Below are 11,832 nucleotides of genomic sequence, written 5' to 3'. Positions count from 1 at the left end.
ACGGGGATAGGCCAACCACGGCTGTAACAAAGCAGAACGGGTTATAGCCATCGGGTGACAAGGACGAAGTCGGGAATGACCCGAACGGGGATGAAAATGGCCTTGAGAACCTCGAAGGAATTTTTCTGTCGCCAGCATGCCGAAATCTCACAGCTCTTGTTCAGTTAGATAGAGAAACTTTGATAGAAGAGCAGAGGAATGATCCGAGTCTGACAAACATTATGAGAACCGTAGAGGAAGGGACTGCCAAAAAGAATGTAACATTCTTTGTAAAAGGTGGGTTGCAGTACCGGCACTACCAAGATAGTAATGGCAGGTCTTACGACCAGTTAGTAGTTCCCGAAAAGTATAGAGATGATTTGCTGCATCTCTGTCACGCGAATGCTTCGTCAGGACATTTAGGGATCAATAAAACCAAGGATAGACTCCTTCAAGAGTATTATTGGCCGGAATGCGCAAAGTCAGTGGAGGAGTACGTAAAATCGTGCGACACCTGCCAGAGAGTCGGGAAACCCAATGAGCGTTGCAAGGCACCCTTAAAACGTGTTCCACTAATTGCCCAACCCTTTCGACGGCTGATCATTGATCTGGTTGGCCGATTTCCTGTGACTAAGTCGGGTTACAAGTACGTTCTCACGATGTTGTGCCCCGCGACAAAATTTCCGGAAGCAGTACCGTTAAAACAAGTTAATTCGCCGTAGATAGTGGACGCGCTTCTGTCAGTGTTCGCAAGAATCGGTTTTCCTTCAGAAATCCAATCAGATCAGGGCACAGTATTCACGAGTGCATTGACCAGTGAATTTTTGAGAGATGCGGTATCCGTGTCATACACAGTTCGGTGTACCACCCACAATCCAACAGTGTAGAGAGGTGGCATTCCGTGTTGAAACGCGTCCTACGAGCGCTATGTTTCGAACGAAAAGCAGAGTGGGAAGCCTGCTTGCCCGCTGCTCTTTTCGCGTTGAGGACCGCGTCGCACGGAAGTACGGGGTTCAGCCCGGCTGAATTGGTGTATGGCAGAGCGTTGAGGTCACCTTTGAGGATGCTGCGAGAGAAATGGGAAGGAAGTGGCGAAGAATCCAGTGTCGTCGAGTATATACTTCGCTTGCTGGAGCGCATGCACGCAGCGCGGGAAATTGTTATGCGCCACATGGAAGCCGCCCAGAACCGCGAAAAAACATATTACGACCGAAATGCACGTTTGCGCAGCTACAAAGAGGGTGACAAAGTAATGATTCTCAGACTAGAAAGGCAAAATAAATTGCAGGTCCATTGGGAGGGTCCTGTAGAAGTCGCGAACAAGTTGTCCGAGACCAATTACGTCGTAAAAATTGGAGGACGAAAAAAAAAAAAAAAGAATTGCGCATATACGATACGAATCTGATGAAGCCGTATGTAGTGAGAGAACATGTAGTGAGCTTGGCATTGAATATCCAGGAAGAAATGCCATTGGAGGTTCCGGAGGTTCCGAAAGAGAGGTCGTACGCTATAGCGGATGTGGTCAGCAAATCCGTTAGGACAGGTGAGCTTGCCGTGAGGCAAAAGATAAGACTTAGAGGTTCTGATAGGCGAATTTAGAGAGCTATGCAGCGATCGCCCCGGAAGCACGAACCTGATCACGCATCATATCGAGTTAGCTACAGACCAGGTCATCCGATCGCAACCGTACAGAGTTTCTCCGAGACAGAAATAAATTATCGAAGATGAAATCAAAAAGATGCTCGAGTGTGGCATAATCGAACCAGCCGAAAGCGAATTCGCGTCACCCATCTTACTTGTAGAGGTCCCAGGGAAAGATCCGTGACCCTGTATCGATTACAGACGGTTAAACGCGATCACAAAGGATCTCACATACCCGATTCCCAATATCGAAGAAATGGTGCAGAAAGTTAGTGATGCTAAGTACATCTCGACAATCGACCTTGTTCGAGGGTATTGGCAGGTGCCCCTCACAGAACGAGCGAGAAACTATGCAGCATTCATAACTCACATGGGGACGTTCCGCTCGCGTAAATTGATATTTGGATTAAAGAACGCACCATTTTGTTTTTCTCGGCTCATGGACATCGTACTGCGAGGATTGGAGAAGTATGCGTTGCCGTACCTGAATGACGTCGCGATTTTTTCCAATACGTGGGAAGAGCATCTAGCTCACTTACGGAGCGTCTTTCAACGTTTGAGAGAGGCGGGTCTGACGGTAAAAGCCGAAAAATGCCATCTCAGATGTGCAGAAGTTGAGTACCTCGGACATGCAGTAGGTCAGGGTAAACGAAGGCCAGTAGACCTAAATATTGCTGCCGTGAAGGAATTTCCGAGGCCCGTCACCAAATCCGACATTAGGTCGTTCCTTCCCCAAGATGACCTCCTGTGTACGTCCGAGGAAAGTCATCAGCGGACAGGGATAACATCTCCAGGACTTCCCTACCAGGTCCTCAATTTGTTAGAAATGTGATGTGAAGTGAGATTCCCCGTCATATCCTCGGGACCTCCTATGGGAGCTACCAAATGACGACAAATGGCTAGTACAATTCTGGGAGCAAGCAGATACCTTAGTGAATTATTTATTTCGGGAAGTGAGGGCACATTTGCAACTCCCAGTCAGCGTGTGTGTTTTTTTATATATTTTCAACCTCGGTCACCAGCTAACATTTGTGGTTTCTCATCTGTATTTGTTAGCGTATTTCTCATCACAAACAATGAGTGTCTCAGTTCAAAAAGCAAAAAAGAGATATATATAAAACGCCCGTAGGCCACCGAAATCACTTAGGAAGGCATATGATGCAGCAGCATTTCCTTTCCAAGACAGAACAGATACAACTTATTGCTTGTCTTCCGAACTTCAGCAGATTCGGGAGTCCTCTTCGCATCTCAGTCAAAACATAGGGTGAGGTATCTAAGTTTAACTTGATTTTGCACATAACCAACAATGAACTGAGAAATTCCTTGGAGTATTAAATCGCTATCAAGGTAGTGTCCGTGTTTCTTACTGCTTTGGTTTGAGGCATGCATCGTAAGTTAAGCTCGGGCACTGAAACGCTATTATTTTTGGTCTCTTCGGAAATAAAATGCTCCGTGCAACCTCCTACCAGGGACCCTTTGCGGACACTCACACAACAAGACCGCAGTGAAAGGTCTAGCAAACTGCATTTTACTGCACCTCAAACGCAGCAAATGGACGGATTCCTTTAACATCCGACGCTCAGTATTTGCACCCCTATATCTGTCTTTATTTTATATTTTTGTTTGCATTTTTGAAATTTATGCATGAGCACTCCTTCTTTGATTTTACTGGGTAATGAGAAATAAATCGGGAACTTGATTACTGCTAGCAGGTATTAAAATGCACAACGCAGCATGAAAATATTTCACTTCTCCTGTGCTCGTCCTCCGGTTGACGACCGCAGGATGTACGCAAATGGCAATCACTGGAAGCTCCTGTCATTACAGCCTGTGGACCTCCTCCGTTCATCCCATCACGGACGAGGACGTGATGACACTTTGAGGACATCCTGAGGACCGCGTGTGTTCTTGGGGTAGGTCGCACGGGGTATTATCAGAACTATATCCCAAATTATTCTGACATTGCGAGCCCGCTGACGGACGCGCTGCGCAACGGAGAACCTACGGAGGTGAAATGGGACGAAGAGAAGGAACATTCCTTTCAGGTTCTGAAAGGAGCGTTGACGAGTGTACCTGTTCTGCGGGCACCGGACTACTCTAGACCATTTATAGTCCAGTGCGATGCCAGCAATCGGGGACTAGGAGCTGTGCTGCGCCAGACAGACGAACAAAATAAAGAGCACCCCATCCTGTATATAAGCACAAAGCTTAGCGTCAGAGAACAGGCCTACAGCGCTTCCGAAAAGGAATGCGCATGCTTGGTTTGGGCCACCCAAAAGTTAAACTGCTACTTATACGGCACAAAGTTTACTTTTGAGACCGACCATTGTCCACTGCAGTGGCTGCAACGGATGTCGTCGAAAAATGGTCGCCTTCTATGCTGGAGTATCACTCTGCAACAATATAATTTTGATATTTTGTATAAAAGGGGCAAGCTCCACGCTAACGCAGATTGTCTTAGCGGGTACATGGAAGCATGAAAGTATGAACGATGTTGGGGATGGGGAATGTACTTTTGTTTGTTTTGGGAGTAGCAGAACTAGTCAGGAGGCAAGTTCAATTTCTCCCTGGTTTTCTTTTGAATAATCAATCAATCAATCATCCTATGGTGCTTTGGCGAAATATCAAAACTGGGAAACGAAATTGTTAGTTTCCCTAGATTTTTGTATTCCATTCTCTTCTTTCGTTCCAAGTGTGACATTAGAGTGATCGTTATGATGATAACCCATTGTAAATAACTATTATAATGTTGTAGTGCTATGGAGTGATGTTAGATGCTAACTTGGTGTGTGTTAGAGAGGACCAGCACTTGCTTTGGTGCTGTTTCGGCTAAGTGTTTTGTTTGATCAGTGGTCGTCCACCAAGTAACTTCTACAAAGTGTCCTATCCCAAAGAGGGTAGTCACAGAAGAGATTACTGAAGCCTGCAATGTCAGGGACATGCCGTTAGAGCAGACGACACTGACAACAAAGACTTGTGAAGTTCCTGTGTCATCGACAATGACTGTCACAAATGATCAACGCTAGACTCTGCTAGCCGCTACTACATGTGCACATATCTCTTCAGGGAAGCAACAATGGTCACTTCCCTTCCAAGATCTTCCCCATCGGCGGAGGAGCTGTTACGTTCCTACACTGTAGCAGAAAAGTGTACGTGTAACACGGTCTGCGCGAGCTTTCGTGGAAGACGTTTCGGCACCGGGACGGGCTGCAGATGGCCCTCAGTTCCACGAAGGTGTCGCTTTTCCTTGTTTTGGGGGACCCGTCCGAGAGACATTATTCGCTCCAAGACACTGCCACAGTTTCTGGCATCCAACAAAGGATTCGGGGAATGCTTTCTCATGCCGACCGAAGAGATATAAGCGGAGACCAGAGTGACCCAGGCGTCTTTCTCTCAACCGACGATGAGCAGGCTGGACGGATCGCCGACAGTTTCTCTGTATCATCCAACCCTTGTACTTATGTACATAGTTAACTTCATTTGCTTGTACACTGAATTGGCTCATGGTCCTTTCATTGGTGTGTTACCACGCTACCAGAGACGACACACGCAACACCTTATATAAGTCCTGACTAATTACAGTCGACCCCCGTTTATCCGGACGGTGCCGTTCCCGGAGAAATCGTCCGGATACCGGGGCATCCGGATAAATGAAACGACCGAATAGAAACGTCCTACAGAGCAAGGTTTAATTAAAACACAGAAAGCTCGTCAATCACAGCTGTTTCAATGTAGGCACTCAATTCCTGCAAACTTCTGCTAATGGCATAGTCCTTCTTCCTCTTGCATATCATTGCCTTGCTAGCGAAGCTGATTCCTATTCTTCGACGTTTTGGTGCACAGGGCGGGCGATCAGGCGACATCCTTCAGGTTGGAGTTTTCCCCTCTTTTTTTATTGCGTGTTAGCGCCGTGAAGCAACTGTGGCTATGAACGGCGTACAGACGTGAACAGATGGAGAGACGACAGCAGGGAGGAGTGAGGCACAGGAGGTTAGTATGCGTCCTGGGCAGACTTCAGAGGGAACTGTGCCGACATTCGTCTGGAAAGGCTTCGGAAAACCCATTGAAAACCTCAGACAGCACAGCCGGTGGTAGGATTCGAACCCACCACCTCCCAGTCTTCAGCACGACCTTGGCTACCACCAACGTGCACGGTTGTCTCCCCTTCGGAGGGATGTAGGTCGCTGACGTGTGACGGGAATAACCCCACACAGTGAAAAGGGTGACGAAGTGGGGTCAGCGTCTCTTACAGCGTCAAGGTCCTCTTACTCACGGTAGTCCGGATAACTGAAGCTGGATTATAATAATTTTAAACTCTCGTTCCCCGGAATTCTTGTCCGAGTCCGGAAGCTGAAGTCCGGATAAACGGGAACAAAATGCATTGAGGAAAATCCGTTCCCGTGCCTTTTGTCCGGATACCGCGGGATCCGGATAACCGGGGGTCGACTATAATGGGATATCCCAGCGGGCAAATGTGCGTAGCCTCACGCTAGGACGACTATGGTACTGGTTGAACTGATTGACGTGAGCAATGGCGTGCAGTAGTTGTGTGGCCCTTCCGCCGTTCACGGGCCAACTATTATTCGTTGTATCTGTACCATCTTGCACTCTTTGCGGTGCAAGTGCAAGCAAGTGTAACCGAGTACACCACATGGAAGCCCGAAGCTCATTTTTGACGAGTTCATTTCTCAGACTCTGCCACTAGAAGGCAGCGAAACTAATGATTAAAAAAAATGTTTTGAACAGTGTAAAGGGCGACAAACCACCAAGTGGGGGAACTGTAGCGCGGCTGCCGGGATAGTGTAACCTTCCCGTTTTACGCATTTTGCACTGGCCGTGCCCCTGTTTCTCTTTCTTAGTGGTTCATTACGTGCGCTCTGTACATGCGGCGGACCCACAGCACTTCCACAGCAATTTCCACTTCGTCCTTCCGCTTGCCCGCTACATCACCTGGGGCGCGTTCCCAGCCACGTCGTAGGTGCGCGAGCTCGCTATTGTTTCACCCATCTCCATAGCAACGGCCGGGTCACGTGGCAGGCTTCGCGATGGAGCACTAAAGAGCCGTTCTCTGCTACCCCGGCGGCGGCTCGTGCATCACGTGACCGTAGCCGTTGTGAGCGGAGGTAGGACGACCCAAACACTTGGCCTTCGGGAGAGGAAAATGAGTTGCGCTGCGCATGCGCTAGAAGTGATGCCACGTGTCTTTCTTTGCCGCCGCCTTGCCTTGCAGTCTGCTCGCTTCGCGTACACATGCGCTAGCAGACAGCGGTTTGTTTCCTTGAGCTGCTTGAGCATGGCTTGAGGATGAGATTTGTTGTAGTGGTGAAGCAGCTTTGCCAAATATTCCGTTCAAGTTCCTCGCTGGATGTCCCGCTCGTCCGTCGATGTTCAACAGGTAAGGGAACATTTCAGCAACGCCTGCGAGTTTCATGCTCGCGGTTCAAAAGGTGAGGGCGTCTGTACAAAATTGTAAAATGGGCCGCTCTGTTACTACAGATGCAACAAGTGCCAGTCCACTTTTTCTCAGCTGCACCTTCTCAGTCCAGGCAGCAGCAGCACCAGGTGAATGTAGGTACAAAACTTCCAAGTGAATTAAGACGTACGAGTGCAATTCTGAAGCTGGTAAGTACATCTCATGCTACACACCATTCGCGTTCAACGCTCCTATTTTGCACGTGTTGTAGCAAATGATTCAGTGGCATAAACCGGCAGACTGGTGCGTAATGTACACCCATAGTGCCAAGTTGGACTAATTCTGGCGACGTGTTCGTAAAATCTGTGTAATCGGACTGTCTAATTGTCACCTGTTCTATCTTAACACCGAAGTCGGTATATGAGTAAGAAATATCGTGGTTTCGGCAATTATCAGTAATTTTTCGCTGTGCCTAATGATTCCTATTATTTTGTGTTTGTGTTTTTTACTCAGATTTGTCATACTGTATGCTTAACTGGAGCAATAAAATTACGAAACGCATGAGGATTGTGTTGAAACTGAGGAGAAGAAATGCGCAGAAGGCAGCCAAGAGCCACTAAAGGCACAGGGGTAAAAAGATTGAAAGATGGAGGTTTAAAGTGTTATTATATTTGTAACTGATCGGGTGCTTTTACAGAGAACATCATCAAAGGAAAAAGGTCCATAAAATCATAAGGTTCCGTCAGGCGTGGGGTAACCTGCATTGATGATTCGTCTGCAACGTTCCAGACTGGCAAGGTTCCAGGACATAACGGGATGTATGCTCCGGGGGCCCCCTACCATCTCGCTCATGATCAGAGCCGACAATTAAGGCATAATGGTTTCAAATTTACAAAGATTCTCTAAGAAGTGGCATCCAGTTCAGAATTTGTATGAGTACAACACAACAGTGTGTACAGCCCGAGACAAAAGTTCACGGCACTGCGATTTTCTTCATCGGAGCGGTCCCCTGCCAGCTACCAGCAAAAGATCGAATAAGAAACAGGTCTATCTCTCAGTATGTGCGTCCGCTCTTGTTTGATGCTAGGCTGTCACTCCAATGGAGAAATGTGACACCATGGTGGTCCGTACAGATTTGTACCAAGCTGTACATTGTACAACCCCGACAACTAACAAACACTGCTCGGTAAGGTCAGTGTTTCAATTTGAGATTTTGCTGCCTATTTCTTCCCAAAAGGCTGTTCTTGCAAAAATGCTGAAGAATGTCATTTGGGTGAACTCCAGTGTACCAAGACAAGTGCAGAACAAAAAATTTATAGTTAGACTTTGAAGGCAGTAGTCAACATAAATAAGTTTTACCTCTGAGCGATGATTGCCCATTCAAGGCAATAACAAACTCGTAGGTTCACCACATCATCTCAACTTCCTCGGCCTCTTACAGCTTGTTTCTGTCCACAACATCTTCAAGGTGCATATCCTGTGCCATGCAACCAAAGGAGTGGTTATATGAACTATCATTCATCGAGCATTTGTGAGGAGATTGTTAGAGGAATCAGTCAGACAGATGTCTTTCAGGTGATTTTTTTTTTCAGTTTTCAGGTTTTTATTGTTCTTCCAACACAGTATACTCTGCTACTGATACTGGGCAAGCCCTGTTGAACAGTCCAAGACACAGTCAATGCAAATGTCTACACAATTTGAAGGAAACAGAAATACCAAGAACACATGACAAGTATAAGAAACAAATAGCAAAGATATTGCACAGCAGAGAAATGCACATAATCAAAAAGTAATTGCATGTCATCCTACGTATCAGCAGATAAGTCCTGTTTGATGATGTTTTTGAAGGATGCCAAATTATTGTTGGAACGAATGCGTAGAGCAGTGATTCTCAAACTATGGGTCATGACCCCCAAATGGGTTATGAGCTGTTGAAAGATTAATTGTTTCACGCCCAACCAGAGGGTAAAGTTCAATTCATGTTCAAAGCATTAATGGACTGTCATGTGTTGTCACATGACAGTGGTGCATTCATGAGTAAATGATGTAGATGTGAAGGTCCTTAAGCATGAATTCAACAGAAATCCTCTGGCTGGGTGTATTTCCTGCTGCTTGGCACATTCTTGGAATCTGGTTGAAAGGCTGCTTCTGAAAACTTCCCTGCTGCTATGCCTTTCTTCACACCATCTGTGCATCAATATTCGAACAGATTGGGACAAAAGTTTATGGGGTGTTGCATTTCTTCATGGGAGTGACACCCTAGCAGCACACAGAAGCGGCCACACACACTGAGAGGTGCACAGAACAGCCAGTCACCTGTTTCTTATTCGATATCTTCCTGCTAGCCAGCAGGGAGCCGCTCCGATGAAGTGCAAGGCAACAGGCTCATTGATATGGTGTCCAGCTGGAATTTGTGGTATTTTGGAACAATGTATTGCTAACGAGACCAGTAAAAATATCCAAAACTGGACCTGGACTGCGTGTTTGGTTCACTGAGGTTACCGAAGAGCTTTTCCTTGAGGTGTGAAACAAAAGCTTGATAAAATGAATCAACCAAGTTGTGTGATCTAACTGGCCAATACTGAGTAGATTTACAATATAGATTTGCAATATCTTGAGGACTTTTGCCTCTCTTGAAACAAATGCTAAATAAATGCAATCACGCATACATTGGAACTCAGTTGCTGAGGCAAAACGCATGAACATACAAACATATGTGCTTGTGCTAGTTATTTTCACGCATATAGTATGATCTTCTGAATTCCCAGTAGTTGTTCGAACATCAGGTTCCAGAACTGTTGTTCTTATTTGCATTTCTGCAGCGTTTGGCTTTCACATAGCTGCACCCGTTTTAACTCCTTGCATCTTTGTTGAGACAAAGCGGAGTTGTTTGGCATTTTTGTTCAGTAGTGTCAAAGCAGGTTTAGCATAGCATAGCTAACAGGGGCATAGCTAGGCGGGTTCAAACCCACAAGATCGTACCTTTGGTAGTGCATCTGGGAGGTCCCCATAGAACCCCCCATAATATTTTCTGGCTACCGCACGGATAGCAAACACTAGCATGAGACAAGATAGAAGCAAACTTGAATATACAAGGCGTACTGAAGTGCATGAAAAATTTAAAAATGACTGAGCATTGTATGCGAATTACATTATCAGAATGTTGATTAGAGTCATGTACACCGGCCACCATACTTTTGATGATAACGAAAGACTGCAATTGAGCTGGTGTGATGGCAATATATTTGTCCTTTAATCTAATTAAATAATAGGATATATGCAAAATGCGACGCTCCATCTCACGGTAACAGTTGTAACTAAGGCGGCCATATTGGTGGAGTCGAGAAACGCGCGCGTTAGTCTGCTCCTGTGCTGCATGTACCGTCCTCTACGTGCACGTACACTGCGGGATCTACCTTTTTTTACACAAGAATGCCCACGCACTGCTGCGTTCCGTTGTGTAAACAACGTGGAACCAAAGATAGCGACGGGAACAAGGTTGGTATTACTCACTTTACTCTGTTCAGTGTGCCTGGCAGTAACCCTAGAAGCGGCCGTGAAATGCAGTGAATGATACGCACTCAGTATACCACGGGCTCTTTTTAAGTGATGAGCGTGGGGTACGTTGATAATACCGAACATGATAAAACAGATAAACAGCTAGTACTTGTGTTACGTGCAGTCTCATGTGCCAGTTAGCTTCCCTTTGTCTTCCAACTGCGCTTGAGCTTCTCCCCAAAACGTCCGCTGCTGTCATCGAGCCATAGCCAACTTTATACTGAGTGTATAGGAGGCTATGATCGAGCGATCGCACATAACGGTCACGTATCGCGTGACACACGCGAATGAAAAGATAGATGCTGCATAGGAGGGGAATTCCGCGATCGCGCAATCTTGCGATGCTGCGTTAGCTAAGGCGTTCATGTGCGGAACTTGTTGTGGATGTATCCCGCATGACCTGAGCAAACAGGGCTTCCACAAGGGCACTTATTCAGAATAAAATAATAAATAAAATTGTTGTTATCCTCGAGCTTCGCTGGCACGCAAAACATGTTGGATGCTAACAGTGTTCTGTCTTTTGTAGGTGTCCTTTCACCGTTTTCCAAATGATGAGACACTGTACAAGAAGTGGATTATTGCCATCAAGCGAGATGAAGGCAAGGACTTCCAAGTTACGAAATGCACCAAAGTATGCTCCAAGCATTTTCGAGCATGTGACTTCATTCCTGGAGTTGCCAGCGGCCACAACCTGCTTAGAGACACAGCTGTCCCATCAGTGTTTGCGTTCAGCAAGCCATGCAAAGTTCGGAAGCCTCCAAAGCAACGTGCAGCACTCCCGCAGCAGTTTGCCAGGCGACAGGAACAAGTGTCAGCGGACCAATATTCATTTGACAGCCCTGACCTGCCAGAAGGAATTTTCATGCATACTGACGAGGAGGCGGTGTGTTCAGTTGAACAGACTGGTCAGGACATCTTGGATGCACAGGACACTGTGTGTCTCATGGATGCCATCAAAGAGAAGGACACTGAAATATCGAAACTTCGTCATGAATGTGACAGCTTGAAGGAACAGCTGAAAGCAGCTAGGGCTGCTGTCCATGAGCTTCAAGCACAGAACCTATCCCTCGAATGCCAACTTGAAGAAGAAAAAGGACGAACGTCCAGTTTTGCCATTGAACGATTCAAGGACTCCAATGAAGACATAATGTTATATACTGGTTTGCCAAGTTACGGACACTTCGAGGCCCTGCAGGTTTACCTGCACCCTGGGGAAAATGGCTATAATGTTCTACGCAGCG

The sequence above is a fragment of the Ornithodoros turicata genome, chromosome 2 (genome assembly GCF_037126465.1).
Source record: "Ornithodoros turicata isolate Travis chromosome 2, ASM3712646v1, whole genome shotgun sequence".
Classification (NCBI taxonomy): Eukaryota; Metazoa; Arthropoda; class Arachnida; order Ixodida; family Argasidae; genus Ornithodoros; species Ornithodoros turicata.
Note: the sequence above shows the minus strand (reverse complement) of the source record.